The 21761-nt window shown below is 38.5% G+C and overlaps 1 long non-coding RNA gene across 3 annotated transcripts in view; it reads left to right on the forward strand.

Annotated features, from left to right (window-relative positions):
- The window catches only part of LOC138104739 (uncharacterized), a 104076-nt gene that overhangs the window by 19844 nt on the left and 62471 nt on the right, over positions 1-21761 (forward strand). For all 3 annotated transcript variants that reach the window (XR_011148250.1, XR_011148252.1, XR_011148251.1), the window contains exon 2: positions 21337-21375. This is a non-coding gene — a long non-coding RNA (uncharacterized lncRNA). The remainder of the gene's footprint in view (positions 1-21336; positions 21376-21761) is intronic.

A 21761-nucleotide genomic window follows, 5' to 3' on the forward strand; every position in this document is an offset into this window, starting at 1 on the left:
ATGGTCTCTTCTTGCTCTGCCTCGGGTGTATGGAAACCTGACCCTGTTCCTTGGTCCTATGCTCCCAGAAATGTGGTGATCAATGGAAAAGAGAGAGTTCAGGAATAGACACAGAAAAAACTTGAAGCAAGCAACTTACCATTACAAAAAAATGAAAAGAAACTGAGAAATAAAATAATTTGGCAGTGAGATGCCTTGAGAACAGGTGGTGGACATAAAAGATGGTGGCTACAAATATTTGCTGGTTAAATTGAAGGGTAAATACTCTCATTGTACTGCATAAGTATTTCTGGGAAAGGACAAACAACTCCATGGAGTGACAAATATTCCTATTTATAAAGTAACATTTACCTTACAGTTATCATAGGGTAAATATTTTTTGAGTGTAGATATTCCATGGAAAGATATTGCTCTGTGCTTTGCATAGAACAGTAGCTAGGACAAAATTCATTAAATGAAAGCCAACTATTTGTCAGGTAGAACAGCAGCATGACATTGCAGAAATCTCATTATAAACCCCAACATATTATGGGGAATTTCCTACACAGGCCACTCAAGGACATGTCGGCTGACCTGAATTCTGTTTTGATAGAAAACCTAAAGTCCCAGCAACACATAGTAATTAGACATAATAATAAAAATTACATAATAAAATTATTTTGCTTTTATTAAATGTGTTATGTAGAAATGTAATTTAGAAGTATCTATGATGTGTAATTATATGTGTATATATAATTATATGTATAATTATATATAAAATGGATTATGTAGAAATGTAATTATTATTAAATGTAACAGCAACAAAATAACAATTACATAAGTAATAACACATAATAATGATAGAAAAAAATAAATTTGCACTGTTAATTAACAAAAAACGCCCTACAAATTTGTTGTCTGACAGAACTCAACCAGCAACTTAATTTATGAGATCCTTTTTCCTCCAAGAGATTACCCTCTCCACCCTGCTCCTGCCAGAGTTAAATGCAGTAACTTTTACCTCTTGCCAAAGCATTCTTAATTCTATCTCTAATACCCACTACTATTGCAAATCCCCATCATTAATTTGTTGCTATATTCCCCCAAAAACACATCAACTGAAAGTAAATGCTATTCTTCTTCTCTTAATGGCTGAGGTGGGATAGCACTCTGGAAATCTCTTTCCCAGGACCCTTGCCCAGACCATCATTAACTGGGGTGAGGGCTCTGGCCTGTGTCCACCCAACTTTTGAATATATCCAAGAAAGGAGACAACCTTACAGACTTTCTTTAAGAGAAGTAAAGCACCACTGAAGTCTCTGACATACGTTAATAGTGGAAATGAATCGTTGTGACCCAACCAATATATCAACCTGGTAATTCCACAATTGTGTCTCATTTGGACACCAAGGCTAAGCCCCAATCTAATCCCAAACAATGAGATTTCAGAATTAAGCCACAAGGTGGGACATTGCCAATTAGAATTTAGTAGTTTTATTGTCTGAAAAACTAATTTTCTGGGACACTTGGATTAGATAGTGAAGCAGACTTTCAGGTGTAGTTTGTATTGTCAAGATGTGTTTGCTTCACGCACAGCACTTGCAGTAATGAAAATCCACACTACAAAACATTCACTGGAGTGACTGGAGAATGAAACACATCATCTTTACTACAAGCCTCTTCCAGCTCTCATCCCTCTTTCTACTTGCCTTTCTTTCAACATTACTCCAGCACATGACCCTGTGTTTTTTAAAAATGTGCATGGCATTTTTCCATATAATAAAAGTCTTGCTGGAGCCTTTAGACAGGAAAATGTTTTATAGCTTATAATAATAATAATCAGTTATTATCTCCTTTTCTCCTTCACTAGATGCAGGACAAGGTTTACCATATTCTAACAAGTGTCTTTCTTGGTTTTCTCCTGTAGGTAAATTACAGGCAAGGAGTTACATGCTGTTTTATCTGTTCTGCTTATTTTGCTTTCTAGACTACCTCTCCATTTCCAGCTAGTTCTTTCAGTTTACCCAGAGGCAAAACTTTCAGATTCTTTCCTGAGATTCTACTGTTTCAGCATCTCTCATATTCTCAAATGCATTCCTGCCTTATTAAGTAGGCTAATGCTAATTGAGTCCTGAAAACGCAGCCACCCTCACTTCTGCTGGTGTGTCACTGTTAAAGGAAGCTGCATCTCGTTCACGACCTCCAGCAGCTACCACAGCTCTTTCTGCTGACTCCACATCCCGCTGTTTGCAGGCTGTAGTGCAGTGGTCTCTTTGCCAGGGCACTCAAATCGATGCCATTCTGTGTGGTTTCCTTTCAAGCTGTCTGTCTCACTGTTCAGCATTTCTGTTTCAGGAGCCCATCACTTTGACTAAGCCATGCAGTGTGAGGTTTTCTGCTCAAGAAAGTGCAGCTGTTTCACCCCATGCTTAGTTCATCAAAAGCAACAAGCAGAGGAAGTCTCCCCAGAGGTAAAGAGCAATCTCTGAAAAAGGGAGGTGAATGCCAGCCAGCCCCTCTCAAGTTAGACTGAACAAAGAATTTGAGACTGCGTTTTAGTGGCAAGTAATCTAGGCTTGGAAAAGTAGAGGGGCTTGTGGAATGATACAGGTGTTTTCCATCTCTATGATTCTATTATACTGTGACTAATCTCACCTTGCTTTAATATTCTCTCCTGTAACCTGTTCCATGTAATTATTGTCCTTTCAGTAATGCAATTATCTAAGAATTTATGACCATCTCATTCATACTAAATACTGCAGTAGGATAAACTGTATTATTTCTGAATCATCTGAAATAATGAATTGTAAAGTCTAGACTTGAATATTTTCAGTCTACATAAGTTCTTCCCCTTAATTCCATTTGCCTTATTTTCAACTGAATAACCCTTGTGTGAACAGTGGTGTTAGAGGATAGAAAGGAATGAAAATGGAATAAAAGACAGAGATTAAAGAAATATAACAATGTTTTTGAACTAGGTGAACAGAGAATTAAAAGTGAAACAGGTAAGGGAGGGAAAATTAAATAAGGATGAAGAAAAAAATTCCTCAAAGCTGAAGATATACTTGACGGATATTAAGAGTGGGATGAAAAACTTTCATTTAAATATCTTTAAATCAAGTCCATGATATGTATGTATTGACTAAAACACATTTAGATTTCATTGCTATAGACTGAGGCTTTCTAGTTTTTGCTGGACAGTTGTTACGTACACATCACAAACCCCACCATCACCATAATTGGTGGCCCTGTTGACGAGCTTCAAAGAGATGCTGAATCAAGAATTGTTGTGGAGACTCAGGTGCCTCAAATGAAAATCCTTAATGCATTTTATGGTGTATAATTATGCTAGAGAGGTGCCAGGGAATTGTTATCCATATCAAGTTAGATGCCAGACAAAGCTAAAGACCTGGAAAAAAGGGTCAGATCAGACAACCTTATAAATGCTGCCCAGGAGGTGGATGGAGCCAAAAATACAGTGGGAGGAAGCAAGAGAGAGTTCTTTGAAGGAAAGTTCTCAGCCAGAAACATATTTCTACACTGTTTTACCTTTCTCTGCTGATAAAAGGTCTCACTGTATTCCCCTGATGTTTCATAGGATGAAAAACCACCCATGGAGTGTGATTCAGATGAGTAGGCCAATGAGAAAAGAATTCAGTATTAAAGTCCCAGAAGGAGAAAGGAACAAAATCTTCCCAACACAAATGGTGGCAAATGACTGCACAATAGACATGAGCAATGTAAAAAAATCCTGATCAACACAGTACCACTAAACACGCCAAAAAGATTAAAACAAGGAATTAAGGACAGGAGAAATGGTGGCAGAAAGTAGATAAGACCAGAGATGGGGAAAAATACAGATTGCTATCATGAAAAAGGAAAGTGGCAAGCAGGGAAAATCTAACCAAATGAAACTTAGATGTTCTTTAGATACAGTGGTTCAAATTTTTCAAGCTGTTTCCATGTCCCTTTCCTGGCCAGACTGTGCAAATATAGTGCTTGCTGCTGCACCTCTTGTTGCTATGCTGTTTGTACTTCAGTGTGAAAATATTATGGAAATCTCTCTTTCACTACTTCACAGGGATTGCACATGCTATCACCTGTTTTGCTTAATTGCTAATTGCTCTCAGAATGTTAATGGACAAGTAATGCATGTAGGAGAGCCCATTTTGTAAATTAGATTTCTTAATGGACTTTCTGGAAGCATGAGAAGTAATTAATCTCCCCAGTAACACACTGTCACCTGCTGCTGTGGGTTTCCAAATGCCCTTTACCAACACAGCACTTTTTGTTTGCATGGTCTTGTGTCCATTTTCTCTCCAAAAAGCTTGGGGGTGGTGGGATTGTGAGATGTGTAACATCTCTTCTTGTTGCTTCTGCAGGAAGAGAGATCCACAGTCCTGCACAAAGTATGCATACTTTCCTACATAGGTTACACCAATATTCAGGAGCTCTTATCTTATTCTTCACAATTTTTTCTGGTGACTTCAGAGCTGAAATTAAAAATTCTTTCCTTTCCATTGTGTGAGGGTTCCACATTTACTGCCACATAATGCCTGAAGTGCTCACCAAAGAGAATCCAGAGATCCTTCATTTGGCCCCCAAGAAAAAACCAAAAACCTAAGTGTGTGATCACCTGCTGAATTCAGCAGGAGTGTACAAAAAACCAGCCCAGTAGTTCAGGCTTAGTGCAAGATGTAAGTTTGAAAACTTTTGTGCTACATAGATACTTGGAGTTCCTTCAATAAGATAAAAAACAATGCCACGGTTCTTTCTGATGTTTTTCTGATCTTTGGCTTGTGACACTGAAAAATGCCTTCAGTGCTACTATAGGTGTAGCACTTGTGGAGTTGGAGGCATCTGGCAATTCTTAGAATTGACTGTACCCCACCTAGTATTGGTGTATTTAAGTGTATTAAATGTCTGTTTTTCCTTTTAAACTGGAATACATTGACAAATCTGTGATTTTAAGTGGGAGTGATACAGAGTTATGAATACTGAGCCAAAGTTGTTCTGGGCTGGTTTGAAAAGCAAGGTGAATTTCTAAATTGCATTTTTACTTTAGTATCCAGCTGAAGAAGATTTTGTCTTTTACAACTCACAATAGAAAAAAAAAGTTTTGACAAATAGAGTTAGGATCTAAAACAGAATATAATCCTAGATGTTGCACACTTTCTAGTGCGTATTGCAATGATAGTTAATACTGAGAAATAAGCTGAATCAACAGTCCAAAATGAATATGTTGGTTTAGAATAACAGCTAAATAGAAAAACAAAATTGCTTGAGTAGTTATACTGTTTTCCTACAGAGACTGAGAGCCCTGTGATGATGCTGTCTCTGTACATTTGCCACCACACGCTTTTGGACATGTTTACCCTGCAAACAGCTTTTGGAAAATGTGCAAATTATGACGTTGTTAAAGGGTACAGCCTTAGGGATGGATCATGAAACACTTGAGAGCATCACAGCTCTTAGGAGATGTAGCAGAGGAGGGACATCCCCCCCCAAACCTCACACACAGGAGCAGCTGCAGCAGCAGTTCAGGGTAGATGGACAGAAACAAATCTGCTTCTGGGCCAGGTCTGTGTATTCCAGTGGGGAATCCCATAAATGTCTCTGCGGGACAAGCAAAAAGATCCTGTAATCTATGGAAATGCTTGTTAAGGATCCAAGATGGCTTCAGAATGGATTATAGGGGAACAAGATCCTTTTGTCTCTGCTATTATTTAGATTTGAGAGCAAGGTCTTGACTACTGCCATTTCAACATTACATGATACATAATGAGTTAATTAAAAAGGAGAGCCATTTCTAAAGTTAGTTTTCTTAACAGCTCTGCAGAGAAAAAATATTCTAAAATGGATTTATTTTTAGTTTTCAACTTAATTTTATCTATTTGGAAAAATATGTGCTGATAGCTATTGGCAAGGGTAGACCTGATGGGCTGCTAACCTTTATTGACATGAAGCCATCTGATGATGTGCTGGTTTTCTTAATGGAGAGGACAAGAAAGTTCCTTGTCATCCCTGTAAAAAGTGCTATCTTGGGCAGTCTGAGATAAGCAAACTTTCAGCAGAGACACATTTAGAGTCATTTTCATGGTCAAGAAAAGGGAGGGAGCCTGTGTGTGTGGTTTTGGTGGAAAAAATAAAAAGTTCACGTCTGTTTTATGGTAAATTATAGGGAGAGAACCTACTGCCTGGGGACTGGGTATATTTCAGTCTTGTTTCCTCTTAAGAGAAAATTGCATAGAGGTCTTGGCAACTGATGGATCAGTCATTGACTTTGTGAGAGATACTGGGCAACTGATTCATGTTTAGCAGTGCTCTGTGCCCTGCAGGTGCAGAGCTTGTGTGGTGGGTAGAATAACACCTCTGATGGTACTCCTGGCACTTGAATATGGGCTATGGGGAAGGAGCAAGCTCTTTTGCTCTTTACCCTTGAAGTGATCTCATGAGAACACCAATACTCCTCTTCAAAACCACTAATACTCTTCAAAGTTCAAAATTTTTGATTAATTCCCGTTGTGTGCTGTTTGTTTTCAACAAACCTTTGCTCTCTGCAGCCTCTAGAGATAGTGAGAAGCCCTTCACTGCCTTTTTGTGAAAAAGAGCAACATGTACACTTATCTCACACATCTATCATCCCAAAATGCTATCAATGTGTTGCATTAGAAATTTGTTCATGTTCCAGCAGCCGTGCTATTCACGTGCACAACTACTCCATTTTGGGAGCATGCCACTATACATTGCTGAACTTACTTGGGCTCCATTGCCACAATAAGTTTTGTCTAGTATTGATTAAACCTCAGTAGCAGTTTTCTTTGTGAGTGTTAGGCGTGTTCTTTGTGATTGAGCCAAACAGCTTGGTTGGGCTGAGTGATCTTAGATGTCTTTTCCAACATTAATGATTCTATGACAAATGTTACTTCCAGAGAAATTGGCACCTTACACATTCTCCCAACACTGAAGCTTTTTACCCAGCCCAAACCTTTCTCAGAATGCAAATATTTTTTTCTTTGGTATAGTAGTGAAACAAACAAAGAAATTAGGGGAAAAAAAGTGGTTTATAACCTGTTCCCCAGTCTACTTCGCACAGACCCCAAACCATCGTAACTGAACAGTACAAAGCTTGTGATGAGTAGCCAGAGATTATTAAGCCTAGCAAAAACAAATACATTTAACACTGTGGGTGTGAGATAATTTCACTGCTCTGAGTGGAAAAACTAACTTGAGCATCTTGTGATGCTTAATGCTGGGACAAAGTAGTTTCTCTTATCTTCTGTCAGCTTGTACAAGGCTAAGTGTGATTCCAGATAGGGCACATCTCATCTCTGTGTGTTTTTTACCTATCTACAACAGGGATAGTGTACACACATCTCCAGCCACTTTTTGCAAATGATTTTGCAGACCAAATGCACTGTATAAGTGTTAAACAAGTACATTTTCCCTGAGATTCTGAAATGACCAAAAAGATGTGTAGCAAAACATTAACTCATCCTCTACATGGAGAATTACACTGCCCAAGGGACCTGGCATGAGGCTTTTCAAACCTCAAAAGCTGGTTCACAACACAAGCTGGTGCTGATGAATTAGCCCTCAGACAACTGATGTGGAACGAGTTGACTCTGGGGAAGTGATGGGAAACAAGATGTTGAGAGAAGCTGTTGAAACTCCCAGAAGAGCTGGAATGCTCTTATAGTGTGGAAGAGAAATGGGAAAGGTTCAGCCGCTGTTTCAGTCTCAGACCATAAGTAGTAACAGTCAAAAAAAAAAAAAAAAAAAAAAGACAAAAGATCAACCTTTTTATTTGGTGAGAATTTGTTCCTAAGCAGATTTCTGTTAACTTGAGCAGAAGTTGTTAAATGTGAAATTGTAGTATTGGCATTGGAGTACTCTGGTCTTCATAGATATAAAATAGGAGAGTGATGTGAATGCATGAGAACAACATGAAAGCAGCAGATCTCCCACAAGGTTTGCATACTTGACAGTTTTACCTGACCAGCTGAAAGTCTAGATTTTGAGAGGAGAGAAAATATTTCAGATAATTATTAGCCTTTTAAGAGTTAATTCTTCATAAGAAATCAGCTTTTGCTTAACCAAAAATAGTCACTAGGCCAAAACAATTTCTATTGGATGTAGAATAAGAAATTCACTTTATGGCATTCTGTTCTGTATGTCTCACTGTATCTCAGCAGAGGAAAAGATGCCAAATTTGGAACTATGATAGATAGTTAATCACTATGGAAGGAAGCATGGAAACTTACACTTTGGGTGAATAAAAACCACGTAAATTCCAAAAGCTTTCAGGTTAGAACAATAGGTAGTGAAGTAGACATGAAAAACAACACTTTTTCAGAGTTAAAATATATTTTCACAGAAAACAAGTATTTTCTTAAAATTAACACTCTGGAACTATTGAAGAGAAGGGACTCAAAGATCCCAACTCAGCCTCAGCTCAGGATTTAGGATAGCTTCTGTTCTTATAAAGTTGAGACAAAAGCAAAAGCGGTTCAGAAAATAATTGTTTCAGGTATGGTAAAGAAGATCCAGCAAAGCCAGTAAGCTCTGTGTTCACTGGAGGGAAAAATATCATATTCCTTTGTCTTTGCAAGGAAACAAACCAATAAATACTTAGATAAAATGGAATCAGTTTCCATTTCCTGTGAGGCAGAGTCATTCTCAAAGAGGCACCTAACATATTCAAAGCAGTAAAGCAGGTCACGGTAGCAAGGCCACTTCCTTGTTTTGCCACTTGCTGTTCCACATTTCAAATACATTAGTGGAAAATATCAAACCTTTATGATGGCACACAAGGATACAGAACTCTTTGCAGATAGCTCTTCATCTGCAGAAAAGCATGCCCAAGAGAGGAGTGGAGAAAGAGAAATATACAAGTATTTGATTAAAAAAAGAAACCCTATCCAGATGCCTTTGAAATGTAGACTGTGATCAGCAAAGCTGAAAAATAAAATCCTGTAAAAAAGTGATTAAGAGATAGCACAGGGTGACAGGTGTAGCCTATTCTTCACCCCTAAAACCAAAGTACTGCTAGATGGGTTGTTATTTAAAGGCCACAGGATGATGAGCACTGAGATATTGCAGAAAGCTTTATTAAAAGGACATCTCGAGGTCAGGGAAGTACTGAAAGATCTCAGAACAGTGAAGGATATTTGATACTGTCATCTTAGGAAGCATCATTAAGAAAACTCTAAGGGTCTATCACTTATGCTAGGAGTCAAGAATCAAATAGAAGGATCAAGGTTAGTGGCTGTGGATGAGAGAAAGCTCACTGAAGTGAAATAGTCCTAGAATTGTGGATAGATATAGAAATCCCACAGGGCCGAGCTAGAGTGCTTCTGTATATTGACAGTTATTGATAAATTATTGTGCTTTCATAAATGTTATACACTGTTACAAGTACTTTAAACTGAATTGCCATTTTAAGCTCCAAAATGTCAACTCAAATGTCTCCTAACCCAGAGATACTTTCTTTCCCTCTTGTAATATAGTTGGAAACATCTTCTGAGAATGCACTTTCAGATGCCAGGTAATCAAAGCTAAATTTTGCATAGATATATCTTTTAATTTTTTTTTTATAAGAACTAATGAAAATAATTAAAGTACCTGCTTGTGAGAATAAATCTGCTTATCAGCCTAATTGCAAGCAGACATTGTCTTTCCATCACAATAAATTTAAAATGGTTCATTAGCTTCTATAAGAGGATAAAATGGATCATAAGACTGCTGTTGCTTTAAACAGTTGATTTCTCTATGTTTGTGTTGGAATTTGAAGCATACCTGGGGAAAAAAAAAATAGTTAATTAAGGAATTGTTTGGAAGACAATTAAAGAGAGGGAGGGAAGACTAATATTTTCTGCAAATCCCAGATCTACATCTTGACTGAAAGCTGAGATGGAGTTTAAACAAATGTGGCTGTGACTATGAACATGTTGAAATTTCAGCACTCACTTGAAGGGCAGTACCTTGCTAAGTTGCAGTAAATCTGATGTTTTCAGGCACAGAAAGGGGTGATTTGATTTTTCCCAGTACATGAAGAAAATGTGTGTAGGGGAGCAACAAAGGAATCTGTGCTTTTAGTATTTTCATTATGATCACAAAAATAGCCTTGAAGATATAGCACTACCATGGCATTTATATTCTAGAAGGAAGCATTTCATCCCTAATGGTAACTGTTGTTATCTAACAGGAAGGATGTGGTCATTAGTTTGTTCTATCAGCTCTCCTTTTTCTCCCTTTTGCAGGGATTTAAACACACTGTGGTCCTGCTGAATCCTTCAATCCATTTCCCTGGCTGAGGCTGGCTGTAGTCAGTGGATGTGATGGAGGGATTTTATCATGGACCTGGCTCTGCATGCAAAATAGGGATTCTAACTAGGGAAGGACAAGGAGAGAGAAAAAGCTAGGGTAACATCTGAAAAAGAAATAGGAAGCATCTCAGCTCCAATTCTTTTCTTTCTAACTTTATCTTTCCTAAGAGAACTTTATTGACTTACCTAATTTTTTTGAGTTTATTTTTTGGTTTGAACCTCTGAGAAAGAAGAGTCAAGGTCATTGTTTCCACTTTATACCTTCAGACTCTAACTTTTGCCATAGATAGGGGATGCTATTTTATTATTTATTTTGGAGGATAATCCCTGATCATTGTAAACTCAAAATACAATATAGCTCACTTATGATAAAGTAAGGTTAGTTTGGGGATTAAGTTTTTGCTATTACACTGCTAAGGCTCACATGCTTGATTCTGCTCCTTAGTTCTGTCACCTAGACTGGCTGATATTTCCAAGTCAAGCAGGCGAAACTGCCACTCAGGTTTACAATAAAGAAATAAAGATATTTCTCTTTCTGGTCTTATCTCCCTGCAGCTTCTTCCTGGCTTCTGGTCTGTTTAGATCCTATCTACTCCAAGGCAGCTCAACTGAAATTCACTTAGAAACACTCCAATTTATCTTCAGAATGTAATCCCAGTGCCCATAGGGAAGACTGTGTGCTCTGCCATTGGAAATAAACTTGCCTCAATGTCAGGGTACCCTGGGCTACTGTGGCCCATGTGGCAACTGGAGAAGCCTCCTGGGCTCTCTGGTGGGACTGTGTCAGCTGTTCACACCTTACAACCCTTTGGTGGGGCATCACTAACTCACACACTGAAGCAGTGATGCACCAGCTCCTCTCCCACCCTGCCCTGTTAAATACAAGATGTAGCTGACTCTGAATACTCTGGGAGTATTTGTAGCCAAGTTCTGCCTGTTTTGCCTGTGGGCAGCAGCTCTTTACTCAAGTGATGAAATTAAAGACATTCTCTGTCACTGTGTGTGACACAAGTGAAGGCACAGGGCTTCAGCTTTATGTGGACAGCCCTCTGCAATATTTCCCATGACAAAAAGCCTGCCTGAAAGAATCCTAATAGCCCTGCATACCTGCACCCCTCACAGAGCCAGGGCCTGCTCCAGCCATCATATGCATGGTGTAGCTCTCCCCCAAACTGAAGTTGCCTGCGCTGTTAATACATAAATGCTGGGTCTTTTTGGATAATACATTTCTCTTATCTCACCTGTCATTCCAAAACACAAAAAACCTCTGAGGTGTACATTCTGTGAAAATTATGAGGAAGAGAAAAAGCCCATATACCATGTATCTTAGATAGCTGGTCATTACTACACTGACAACTATCCCCAGGTATTTTTGCAGTGTATGGTTACAGGATCATACAAGCCAGAAGGGCTCACAGGCCTTTTCCTGACCAAAAGGGTCCGTGCTTTTCCACAAGACTGGTGGATTCATACCTACTTGTAGTGCAGCTTGTGCTCCACCTCATGAAACACCCAGGCCTGAGGGCATTTGCTTTTAGGAAAGATCCCACATCTGGCTAGCCTTCACAGGACACACAGGGCTTCAGTGTCCTGACCTTGTCTCCCAGGGTACAGCACAGGTGCAATGCAAAGCCACTGCCTGATGTGCTTTACGATATGTTCATTTTTCTCTCTACATGATGCATTGCTCCAAACCAAAAAGGGGAAAAAAAAAAAAAAAAAAGAGGTACCAAAGTGACTGAGAAAAAGCATTTGTGGCCCTCTAAAGCCTCATCCTTTTTATTTCAAACCACAGGTTCCATAATGACACCACCATTTAATTCAGTGGCATTAATTAGTATTGGTGCTCCCAACTTCTGTTACCTTAAACCTTTTCTCCCTTTAATAAAACTAATTGCAGCTCCTGTCCCTGCTACCAATATCACAAGCTATTAACTGCAGCCATTAACTGCAGCTTACAGAAACCATGCTGATTTGTTCACTTCACCTGCAATCCAGGGAGGATGGACCCGGGTGAATCATAACATTCTGAAGAGTTTTATAAAAATGTTGCAAGCAATTTGTCAAAATATCTGTTGATTTCAGTGTAATTGTCTCTCTTGCCTCCCTCCATCCACAAAGCTACTCTGCAGCCACTCACTTCAAATGACAGGGTATCTTCGTGTGTCTATGGATTTTTCCATCCTGTGCCATAGGGTGGGGAAGAGGGTCATTTTTTGTTGCGTATTTGTTTGGCCAAGGAGGAGTACAGCAGGATTTTTTATGATGTGAGCTTCAATGGCAAATGGCAGGAAGTACAAGACCTTACTCAGGCTCAGGACAGTCTGTAAAGTATTAATTTGGATGTTAGCAGGGGCTTGGAGCCGTGGAGGGTGATTCCAAGCTATTACTCCCATGTCAGGTTCACTCCAAAGACAGGGCCCTTGGTTTCAGCTACATCTAGGCAGGGGAGCAAGTGAGGCCCAAGACACCAGCAGTGGCTGTCAGTGGAGAGACAGATTATGAGTTGTTCATCTTGGACCTTCAGAGCAAATGGACACCCAAGGTGTCCTTCAGAGCAGAGATTATTGCAGCAAGGACCCTGCGCAGGAGAAAGGCAAAGTGCAGTGATCATGTGCTCCATATGGATCTGAGAGCCAGCCTCAGGGGGAAAATATTTATGATGGATGATACTGAAGAGAAATCAGAATTATTAGTTTGACCTAGGGCATGAGTTCTTAATCCCTAGATCAGCTGTTGCAACATCCTTTGGAATACTTAATATGAAATCCAACTCCGGTGATGTACAAAACTGTCACTGAACGATGTAAAATACCAGAGCTTTAATGAGGTTGTTCTTGTGTTTTATGGGATGCAGAGCAGTAACCTACTTTCTCCTGATTAAGGAAAGAAAGTGACTAATTTTCAGTGTTGCATCATTTATTAAAAATAATAAAAAAGATGAAAAATCCCTTAGAAGCCTAATGTGGAAAATTAAAGAAGTCTGGATGGATAAACGTATCTCCAATTAACTTAAGCTGTGCAAATCCTTTAGATGAAACATTGAAATGTTTTTGAGACACTATTTGGTGAAGTCTAGTAACAGCATCAGATTTTTCAGAACAACCTGATTTTCATGTTACAGATGTGTCAGCATAAGTATGGATGCACTAATCATTCTAGTATAATTAACTGCCTTGTGAAATGTCTCGTTAGTTTGGGGAGATACTGATGAATAATTTGCCATATTCTAATTATTCCTTTTTGCCCTCCCCCCTTTTAAAAAAAATACATAATTCTAAGCATTTAGGAAATAAGTTGCATGGTGTTAAAAAATCCACCTCATCATTTTGATCCCTCCAACTTTTCTGAAGTGCTTAGTTTATGCAAAGTGCTGAGAGTTAAGGTGGCTGTGGAAATAGTTGCTCTGTGATGTTGCAGCAGTGCACGAGGTGCATCTACCACGTACACCATGGTTCTGCTTCACAGGGATAGCATGAAGTTGTCCCAAGAAATTGCACTTGTGCTTTGAATTCCTCTTCTACTTTTATTCTTATTTGGTTTGAAAAAGGTGGAGGCAGGGAGTGAAGTGGGGGCAGGGAGTAAGCAAAAATGTCTAAGTGTGTTCTTGTGCTTGCTTATAGGCAACACTTCCCCCCTTTGCACCCTTGTGCAAATATAACCTTGTAACAGCTTCACTAGAACAGCACTATTGACTAACTTCCCATCTTTCAGGGCTCTTATACGCTATGTGCAGTGCTAGACACGAGGAATTTACAACATTATGCAGAAAATTTGATCCAGAACAAGAGAGAGAATTCCAGCACTCACACTCGGGCAGGGGCAGGAAGTAAAGTAGGGTCAGTTGATTGTTCATGGAAGGTTGAGGGTTTGCAGGTTGCCTGATTCTTGAGACATCTGTTAATGGTCAGCTCTGTGGATGAAAATGTGAATCTCAGCGCCCTGGAGCAGGAAACTTTCCCTAAGGGTAAATTCTCTTTAGTCCCATCTCCCAGCCAAGTGGATGAGCTGAGGATTTACTCCTTTGTAGTTACATTACCAATGAAGCTTGTGAGGAATGAGACAACTCTTTGTAGAAATTAAAACAATTTATTAAAACAGAAAAATTGAAAAATTGCAAAAACTAACAAAATATAAAAATTTGGGATCCTAGTGGCTCAGGAAGTATGCCCCAGGAGCGCAGGGATTCAGGAGCTTTTGGCTTAAGGCAGCTCTGAACCTCGGGTAGAGAAAAAAAAAACTTGCAGTCTAGGCTGGTCAAAAAGAAATCTATTTCTAAAAGCCCCTAGAAAGGGGTAGGTTTCTCCAGCACTGCCTTAGCAAGCTGGAGAGGAAGGGAGCTGAGAGTGGGCGTGTCTGCTTTTCTCCCTTTTATAGCTTTTGCTCCGCCCACAGTCCGCCCACAGCCCACCCCTTTGGTTCAAGGTGATTGGTGCTCTCCCTTTGACAGACCATCTCCGTCCACCAATGGCTCCTCCTGGTCAGAGGGGTGATATTAGTTGAGATAAGGGTCAGGTGCTTACGGGGGCTGGGCTGTTTGTTGCAACTGGGGTTTTTTAAAAATCTGCCTTGAAACCAAGATACAAGTAAAACATAAAAAAAATACATCCAACACATCTTAAAACACTTGTAAAAGTATACAGTAAACACAGGAAGACCATAAAAACTTGATTAGTGTACCTGGGCTGATGGGTTAATTTTAACATTCAATTTAAAAATGTTAAGCTCAAAATTAATTAAAGCACTTAATATGCAAAGACCAAGCACAAATAGGGATTTCATGTATGACAAAGCTCACTCTACTTTCTCTTTATTCTCCTATTTGAAACAGAAAAGGACTGTAATTAGTAATTCAAAACAAAACTAATAACCCTCATATTCACTGTCCAAGAGCCAAAGAGACCTTTCACTTAATGAAAAAAAAAAGAAAAGAAAGGGATTGGGGATTTTTCATAATCTTGCCTTAGGAACAGTGAGAGTGACTTCAGAGTATTCATCAGATCCATTTTTTTTCCCCTAAATTGATGTTCATGTCTGTCAAATTTTCAGTCTCAAAACTGTTCAACATGCTCTGCCTGTGTAAAATGTTTCTCCTGGAGTGTCAGAAGTCCAGTTCTAATTATTACCACCATAGCCCTACCCTTTAATTAGCCCAAAGAGGAAACATTTTATTTCTGAACATTCTTTTTGGAAATCTGCTGAGCACATGGAGAATTGCTTTCTAGCTACCATTTTTTTATCAGCCATAGTCCAAATTTGGTATTCTGGAATTGACTGAGGGTTCTGAGGTGATAATAATTTAAATCAAACTTACAAAGCAGAGAGAGTGCTTTCTGTGAACTATGCCAGTCTCTCAATTGTTTCCTAATTTTTCATCCTTCCATACTTCTGTGTGTTTCTGTGAGGGTTTTTGAGATGTCCCACATTTTCATAGTCAATCTGAAAATTTTAAGTAAGTGAAAATTCAGTGGAATGGAAGAACGGCAGGTGACGAGCAGAAAAGTTAAAAGCCTCACTCACCTGTGTTTATGCACATATTTAATCTTTGTGAGGGAATTCAGTATCATGAGGCAAAAGCAGAGACCACGTGGGGGAAGTGCCTTCCAGCACATATTCATCAGTCTCTCCTACCCCTGAGCTCCGAATGGCATGGTTATGAAATCAGTTCCCTGGAATCGTCCCTGTTTGCATTCAGCCTGCTGTGGCAGCCCATGCAGGGACAGAAGAAAGGCAATTTCTATAATATATTCATGGCTCTTTAGAAAGCCAGCACGGTCATGCTATTAAAAGAAAGAAGCAGGACCTAGGTGGGCTTCATTCTGAAGCTGAGCCACACAGGTTTAGCATGACTTCAATCTCCATATTTAACTTTAACCCACTGTGACTCATTTTCTCATAATAAAATTGGAATAGCAGTGCTGCCCTTCTTCACAGGAAGCTTCTGAGGCTTATTTTTTTAGTGAGGTTTATTGACCTGGGAAATGTCACAATGATACACCATTATCCTTCACATCCTTCTTCAAATCTGCTAGATCTCACAAATCACCCATGTTAATGGCTGGAATGCTAAATGGTGTTCCTGGTTGTTTCTTTTTTTTACATTTCTCAGTGTTTTTCAATGAAGGTATACAGCATTGTTTAAGTGAAATACCCAAAAAATAAATAAATAGGGGTTAATGCAATAACTTTTATCCACCTCTCTCTCCTGTACTGTTCTTTATTTTATATCAAAGCATTCCTGTTTCTGGCAGAGACTCTGACTGCTTGCACAGCATCTAACTACATGGGGAGTTTATAACGTGAACAGTGAACTTCTGGAAAAGTTTGCATTGAATATTTTTCATCCCATGAAATACTTATGGTTCCCAGACAAGAAAACATCCCTCTCTAATTTAAATGAATGCTGTTCCAAGAAAAGATAAATTTAAAGGTAGAATTGAGTACTTTCTCAAAAGGGAAGCTTAGATGATCTCTGGACCCTTTCTCTTTTCCTGCTCTGAGAAGGAAAAGCTTTGAAGTTCAGGAGTGCACAGAGCACAATGCTGTTCCTGGCTGTGGCTCCTCCAGCTCTATTTGGGGCAGTGCAGCTCTGTCAAACAGCAGCTATGTCCCTAGCTGACAAATCTGTCTTCAAATGCAAGTGTCATTCTTCCATGAGTGATTGGCTGATGTAATAGAATTGTGTTATGTGGAAGGCAGTTAAAATGATCTTTTCGTACAACTTCTGCCCTTAAATAATTAAATAGTTGATTTTTTCTAATCTTTGGGGATGCTTAGGTTGTTACTGTCATAAGTAAATAGGCAATAAGTACTTTCTTGAAGTATCCTTATGACTGAAGTGTGAGACTTTGCCAGTACACTCGAGAATAAATGGCATCCTGGTTATCATTACTGCAATAATCTGTTTGCTCTGAGAATTTCATCATGGCTTTATTTACAGTTTCAACATAAAAGTACATCCTCAGGTGATAGGACAACCTTTAGTAGAATACTGGCTGGGAAATATGCAGCTGAAGCCTACTGGAAACTTTGAATTTTGCCCTGTATCTGACTATTTAGTGCATGTCTGTACAGATGGAATGAAATTTATTTTTCATTCTCTTTTGTGTTTTGATTTGTAGGCTGTTTGTCATAGCAATATAGTTTATATCACCTATAGTTATTTCCCAGTTGGTTGCTGTGGAAACAAATGTCAAATCTAAACTAAAGGACTGCATTCCAGGTACAACAGATGCAACATGTGAACCCTTGAGAAAGGCAGTGAGAGGGATTTGTTTGGTAGATGATTGATGTCTGGACTCTGTAGTTTCACCCATTTTTGCCCAACACAGAGCTAGTGAGAGAGAACAAAGATGAATTTAAACCACTTTTGTGTGCTTTTTATTTTTCCTGTGGACAGGTATTGCTAGGACAGCTTAAAGTGTCCTTCAACTCTTTCCTGTCCTCTTATGACCCTTGGGAGCTGATCTGACAAAGAGAGAGCTCTCTTTGGCATTACCTCAGCCCTGCTCCCCAGAGAGGTTTATCTGCATAGAAAGGATAATCAAGGAGTCAGTTTGACTTGTTCATCGTGCTGCAGGAGAGCTTCAAAGAAAACAAAGGCAAAACTGGCTTTTGTCTTTCTGAGCTGAAAACCTGTTTGGTTCTGCTGGGTACTATTCAGCTAGTGAGACTGTAATGTAGCAATAGCTTACCCCATACAAATGGGTCAACAGGAATTATTGTTAATTCAAATAACAAATTTATCAAGTATCTTTAGGAAGAAAGAAAGAAATATTTCAAGGAAGACTACTCTTTCCTTCTGTTAAAAGCTGAGAATGAAATGTACTGAATTGTCATTTCAAGCTAATGATTCTCTCAAAGTACAGGTAAAAATTATAAAAGGACATTCAACCAGAAAAAAAAAACTAAAAAACCCTAACACCCACCCAAAAAAAAAGGCAAGAAAGGTTTTGCTTGGGATTGGCAGATACAATTGAGATGACTTGAAATAATGTAATTTGACAGATTTGTTTCTGCCTACAAACTGAAAAAAAATCCTAAAGGAGAGCTTTGGTTCTCCTGCTTCTTCCTTGGTTTACTGAGTCCTGGGGCAGGGATATATTTTAAACATCTTTGACAATGTTGTGTGATAAAATCCTCCAAGCAGCAATACTTCTTTTTATTGCCTCCATACATTGAACCCCCTTCCCTTCCTTTTCAGTCCTCCATTCCAAAAGTATCGGACCCTATACCTTTCACAATATATCCTCTCCCTTGGTGACGTCATCTTTTATTTTCCTTTTTTTTTTTTCTTTTTTTTTTTTTTGTGTCAGGGTTTCCCTGGAGCATAAAATGCTCCCTGACAGATGCCAGCCAGTCCTGATCCACCTAAGTAGTGTGCAGCATGTAGATCTTTTTGTTTCTTGCACACCCTTAGCAATTAAGCTTGATTAATTTTTTTCAAAGACACCAGAAATTAAACAGCTACAAATAATTATGCAAATGTTGTAACCACATTTTGCTTAGAGTATAAGTTCATTGAAATAAAGACATCCTTGTTTGTACAATGCAGTTTCTACTATGAGGTGTTAATCAGTCATTAGGGCTTTAAATGCAACATTTAAAATTAGGATGACATAGAAGAAATATTTCTATTTTCCATAGAAGGAATGAACATCAATTACAAACTCTACTCATATAATGCTCTTTCAGAATTCTCCATTCTGGTTCTTTTTATTTTAACCAAAAAACAGAAGGGAAAAAAAGACTTTTTATGACTCGCAAAATTTGCACAACCACTGCTGGCCTCACCAAAGGCTGGAGATGGATGCCAGGAGTGAAAATGGATCTAATACAAACTTTGTATACCAACCCTCATAGACTGTGTTTGCAGCAGGATTTAACATGTAATGCAGAGTGGGTGCAAATTTCAAACTCTGGAATGGGACATTTAGAGGAGCTTGTCTGGCTTTGCTATGTGCAGTTTCCTTACATGAAATGCATTTGACTCTCAAATTCTGACCTTATCAATGAGTTCAGAAAAAGTATGAACAGCTTATTTGCTGCATTTAAAAATTCTTAAACATGAACTTGTGCTTTAAATTTGCCTTTGTGTGAGAGGTTTTTCACATCATGTTTCTGAACCCCACAGGAAGATTAGTAAATGAAGGGAATCACAGTAGCTCTCCCAGAGAATGACATAGCTCTGGTGTTTGCTTGATTGCTCCTTCTCCCCAGTCACCTGTGTTTGCTAATCCCAATAGTTGTGCTGCTCCTAATGGCTTTGTTTGGTGTTCCAGACTGATGTTGCATCAAATTATGAGCTTGCTTGTTTGTTTTCTGCAGGAGTTCTCTTGTAAATTAACAACAGTTAATGGGGAGTTAAACCATTCTCAAACCTGACTGTCAAATTCACCCAATAGGAAGAAAAAAAAGACCTTTATAGCCAATTGACTGTTACATAAACATACCCCAGGGATAACCCAGAGTGACACATGAGGAGTGGTGGCCATCAGGGAAAGAAGTTGTTAAAAGTATTTCATAACTGGCAAAGTACAAATCAGAGCCTTTTTTCACCCTTTCAAAAGTAATTGCCTCCCTTCACTGCACTGGGTCATGCTGTCTGATTTGTTACTGGCATTTAGAAGTAAATATATCAACTTTTTGGTCCATAATCTCACTGTGGTGCTCCCAGCAGAATACTGAAGTTGGAAGTAAGGAGGAAAGGTGAAATTATACACAACTCTCCAGCAATTTGTGTTTTAAATTTTCTCACTTGAGTTACTGTGAACTGGATCAGAGAGAAAACCAGCTGGAAATGAATGAGCTACAGACTTGTCTGAATCATTGTCCAAAGCTATAACTGATGGTCTTCATTCTCAAATGTACACAGAATTTTCCTGTCTTCTAATACCTCATTTTCACTTGCATTTTTTGTCAGAGAGCCCAAAACATGATGAGCACTCTTCAGTCGGTGCTTCTAGATCTATCCAGAATAGAGAAACAGTAGAAACCTCAAGTATTCTCTAGTCAAGAAATCCAGATATGCCATCAGGTCGATACATAAAATATATGTTGTCTGTCATGGAAGATGTGCACTGATAGAGTCATTTAACATCTAAGCTTCATTTTGCAAATGGCAGAATTTGAGAGTTTGCATAATCATGTAAACTCTTCAGTCTTGAAGCAAATTGAAAATTTAAATCCATTTAAAGGTTTCTCTATTGCTGAATTAAAATCCTACCTCATATTCAGAAAAAAAAACAAAAAACCCAAGGGTTTTTATTCTGAACTAAGATTTTTCAGCATGCATGCCAGCTTCACTCAAATATCTTTCTCAGATACTGTTGGCAACCTCAGATTATGAAGAGAAAACTGCCCTTTTACTTCCCAATTATGAGCAAACTGTGACATATAGATTTTCTGCAGCACTGCTTCAGCTTCCTCATGCAAGTTTACAACAGTTTAAGATACTCACTATATAAAGTGAACATCTAACATGTCTGTAAGGTTTAATGTTTGAAAACAGTGTCTTGAGTCCTGGCTTTAAATTTCTCAAGGAGAGTTTGGTAGGAACCTCTTCCCTACCTTTACTTTTTTAAAAAAATACTAAATAGAATCATAAAATGTAGGATAAATTACATCTTCAGATTTGGCATCTTATGCATCACTGAGAAGATTATTTTTTAATTAATGAATCATAGATATCATACACTTAACCTGTCTTCTACTCCAGTCTCTTCTACTGTTCACTTGGAAAAGGTTAAGTATCAATTGTTTAATTGAAGCCCCGATCATTGGCATGGGTTTTATAGTTGTACTTTTATTAAAGGACCAGTTTACAAAGAATGGCATAACAATTTGAACAACCTCAAGATTATTAACTAAGCAGTCCAGCAATTTTATTTGGGGGAGAAAACCCTGCCATTTATCAAAATTAAGAGGTTTATAATTGTGATAGAATCTCAAAATATTACAAAAATGCACTGTGAACCAAATAAAGAAAGTTAAATAATTCAACCTAATGTATTTTGTATTTTTATTTTAGTGGGAAGCAAACATCTGTGTTTCAGACTGCTGGAATCAGGCAAGTGGTTGTAATTCTTTCCCGCTCTCGCTCTCCCTTTCCCTTTCTCTTTCTCTTTCCTTTTCTTTCACAGAGGCACAGAATCAGAGAATTTAGAAGGGATATCTGAAGGTCATCTTCTCCAGTTCCCCTTCTAATACAGCCTGGGACAGGGTTAGCTTTCTTTGCTGCAAGGGAATGTTGTTGGCTCGTGTAAATGATGGCTTTTCCCTTTTTCTTTATTTTTTTTTCTCACTCCAGACAGTGAAACAAACAAACAAACAAGCAAAAACCCAAATGCCTGCTTTTACAGAGATGTCAATTACTTCTCTAAAAAGGCATTGACCTGATAATTATTATCTGAGTAGATTGTTTTAGCTATAAGGATACTCATAAATTTCAAATTC

This window comes from Aphelocoma coerulescens, chromosome 1A (genome assembly GCF_041296385.1).
Source record: "Aphelocoma coerulescens isolate FSJ_1873_10779 chromosome 1A, UR_Acoe_1.0, whole genome shotgun sequence".
Classification (NCBI taxonomy): Eukaryota; Metazoa; Chordata; class Aves; order Passeriformes; family Corvidae; genus Aphelocoma; species Aphelocoma coerulescens.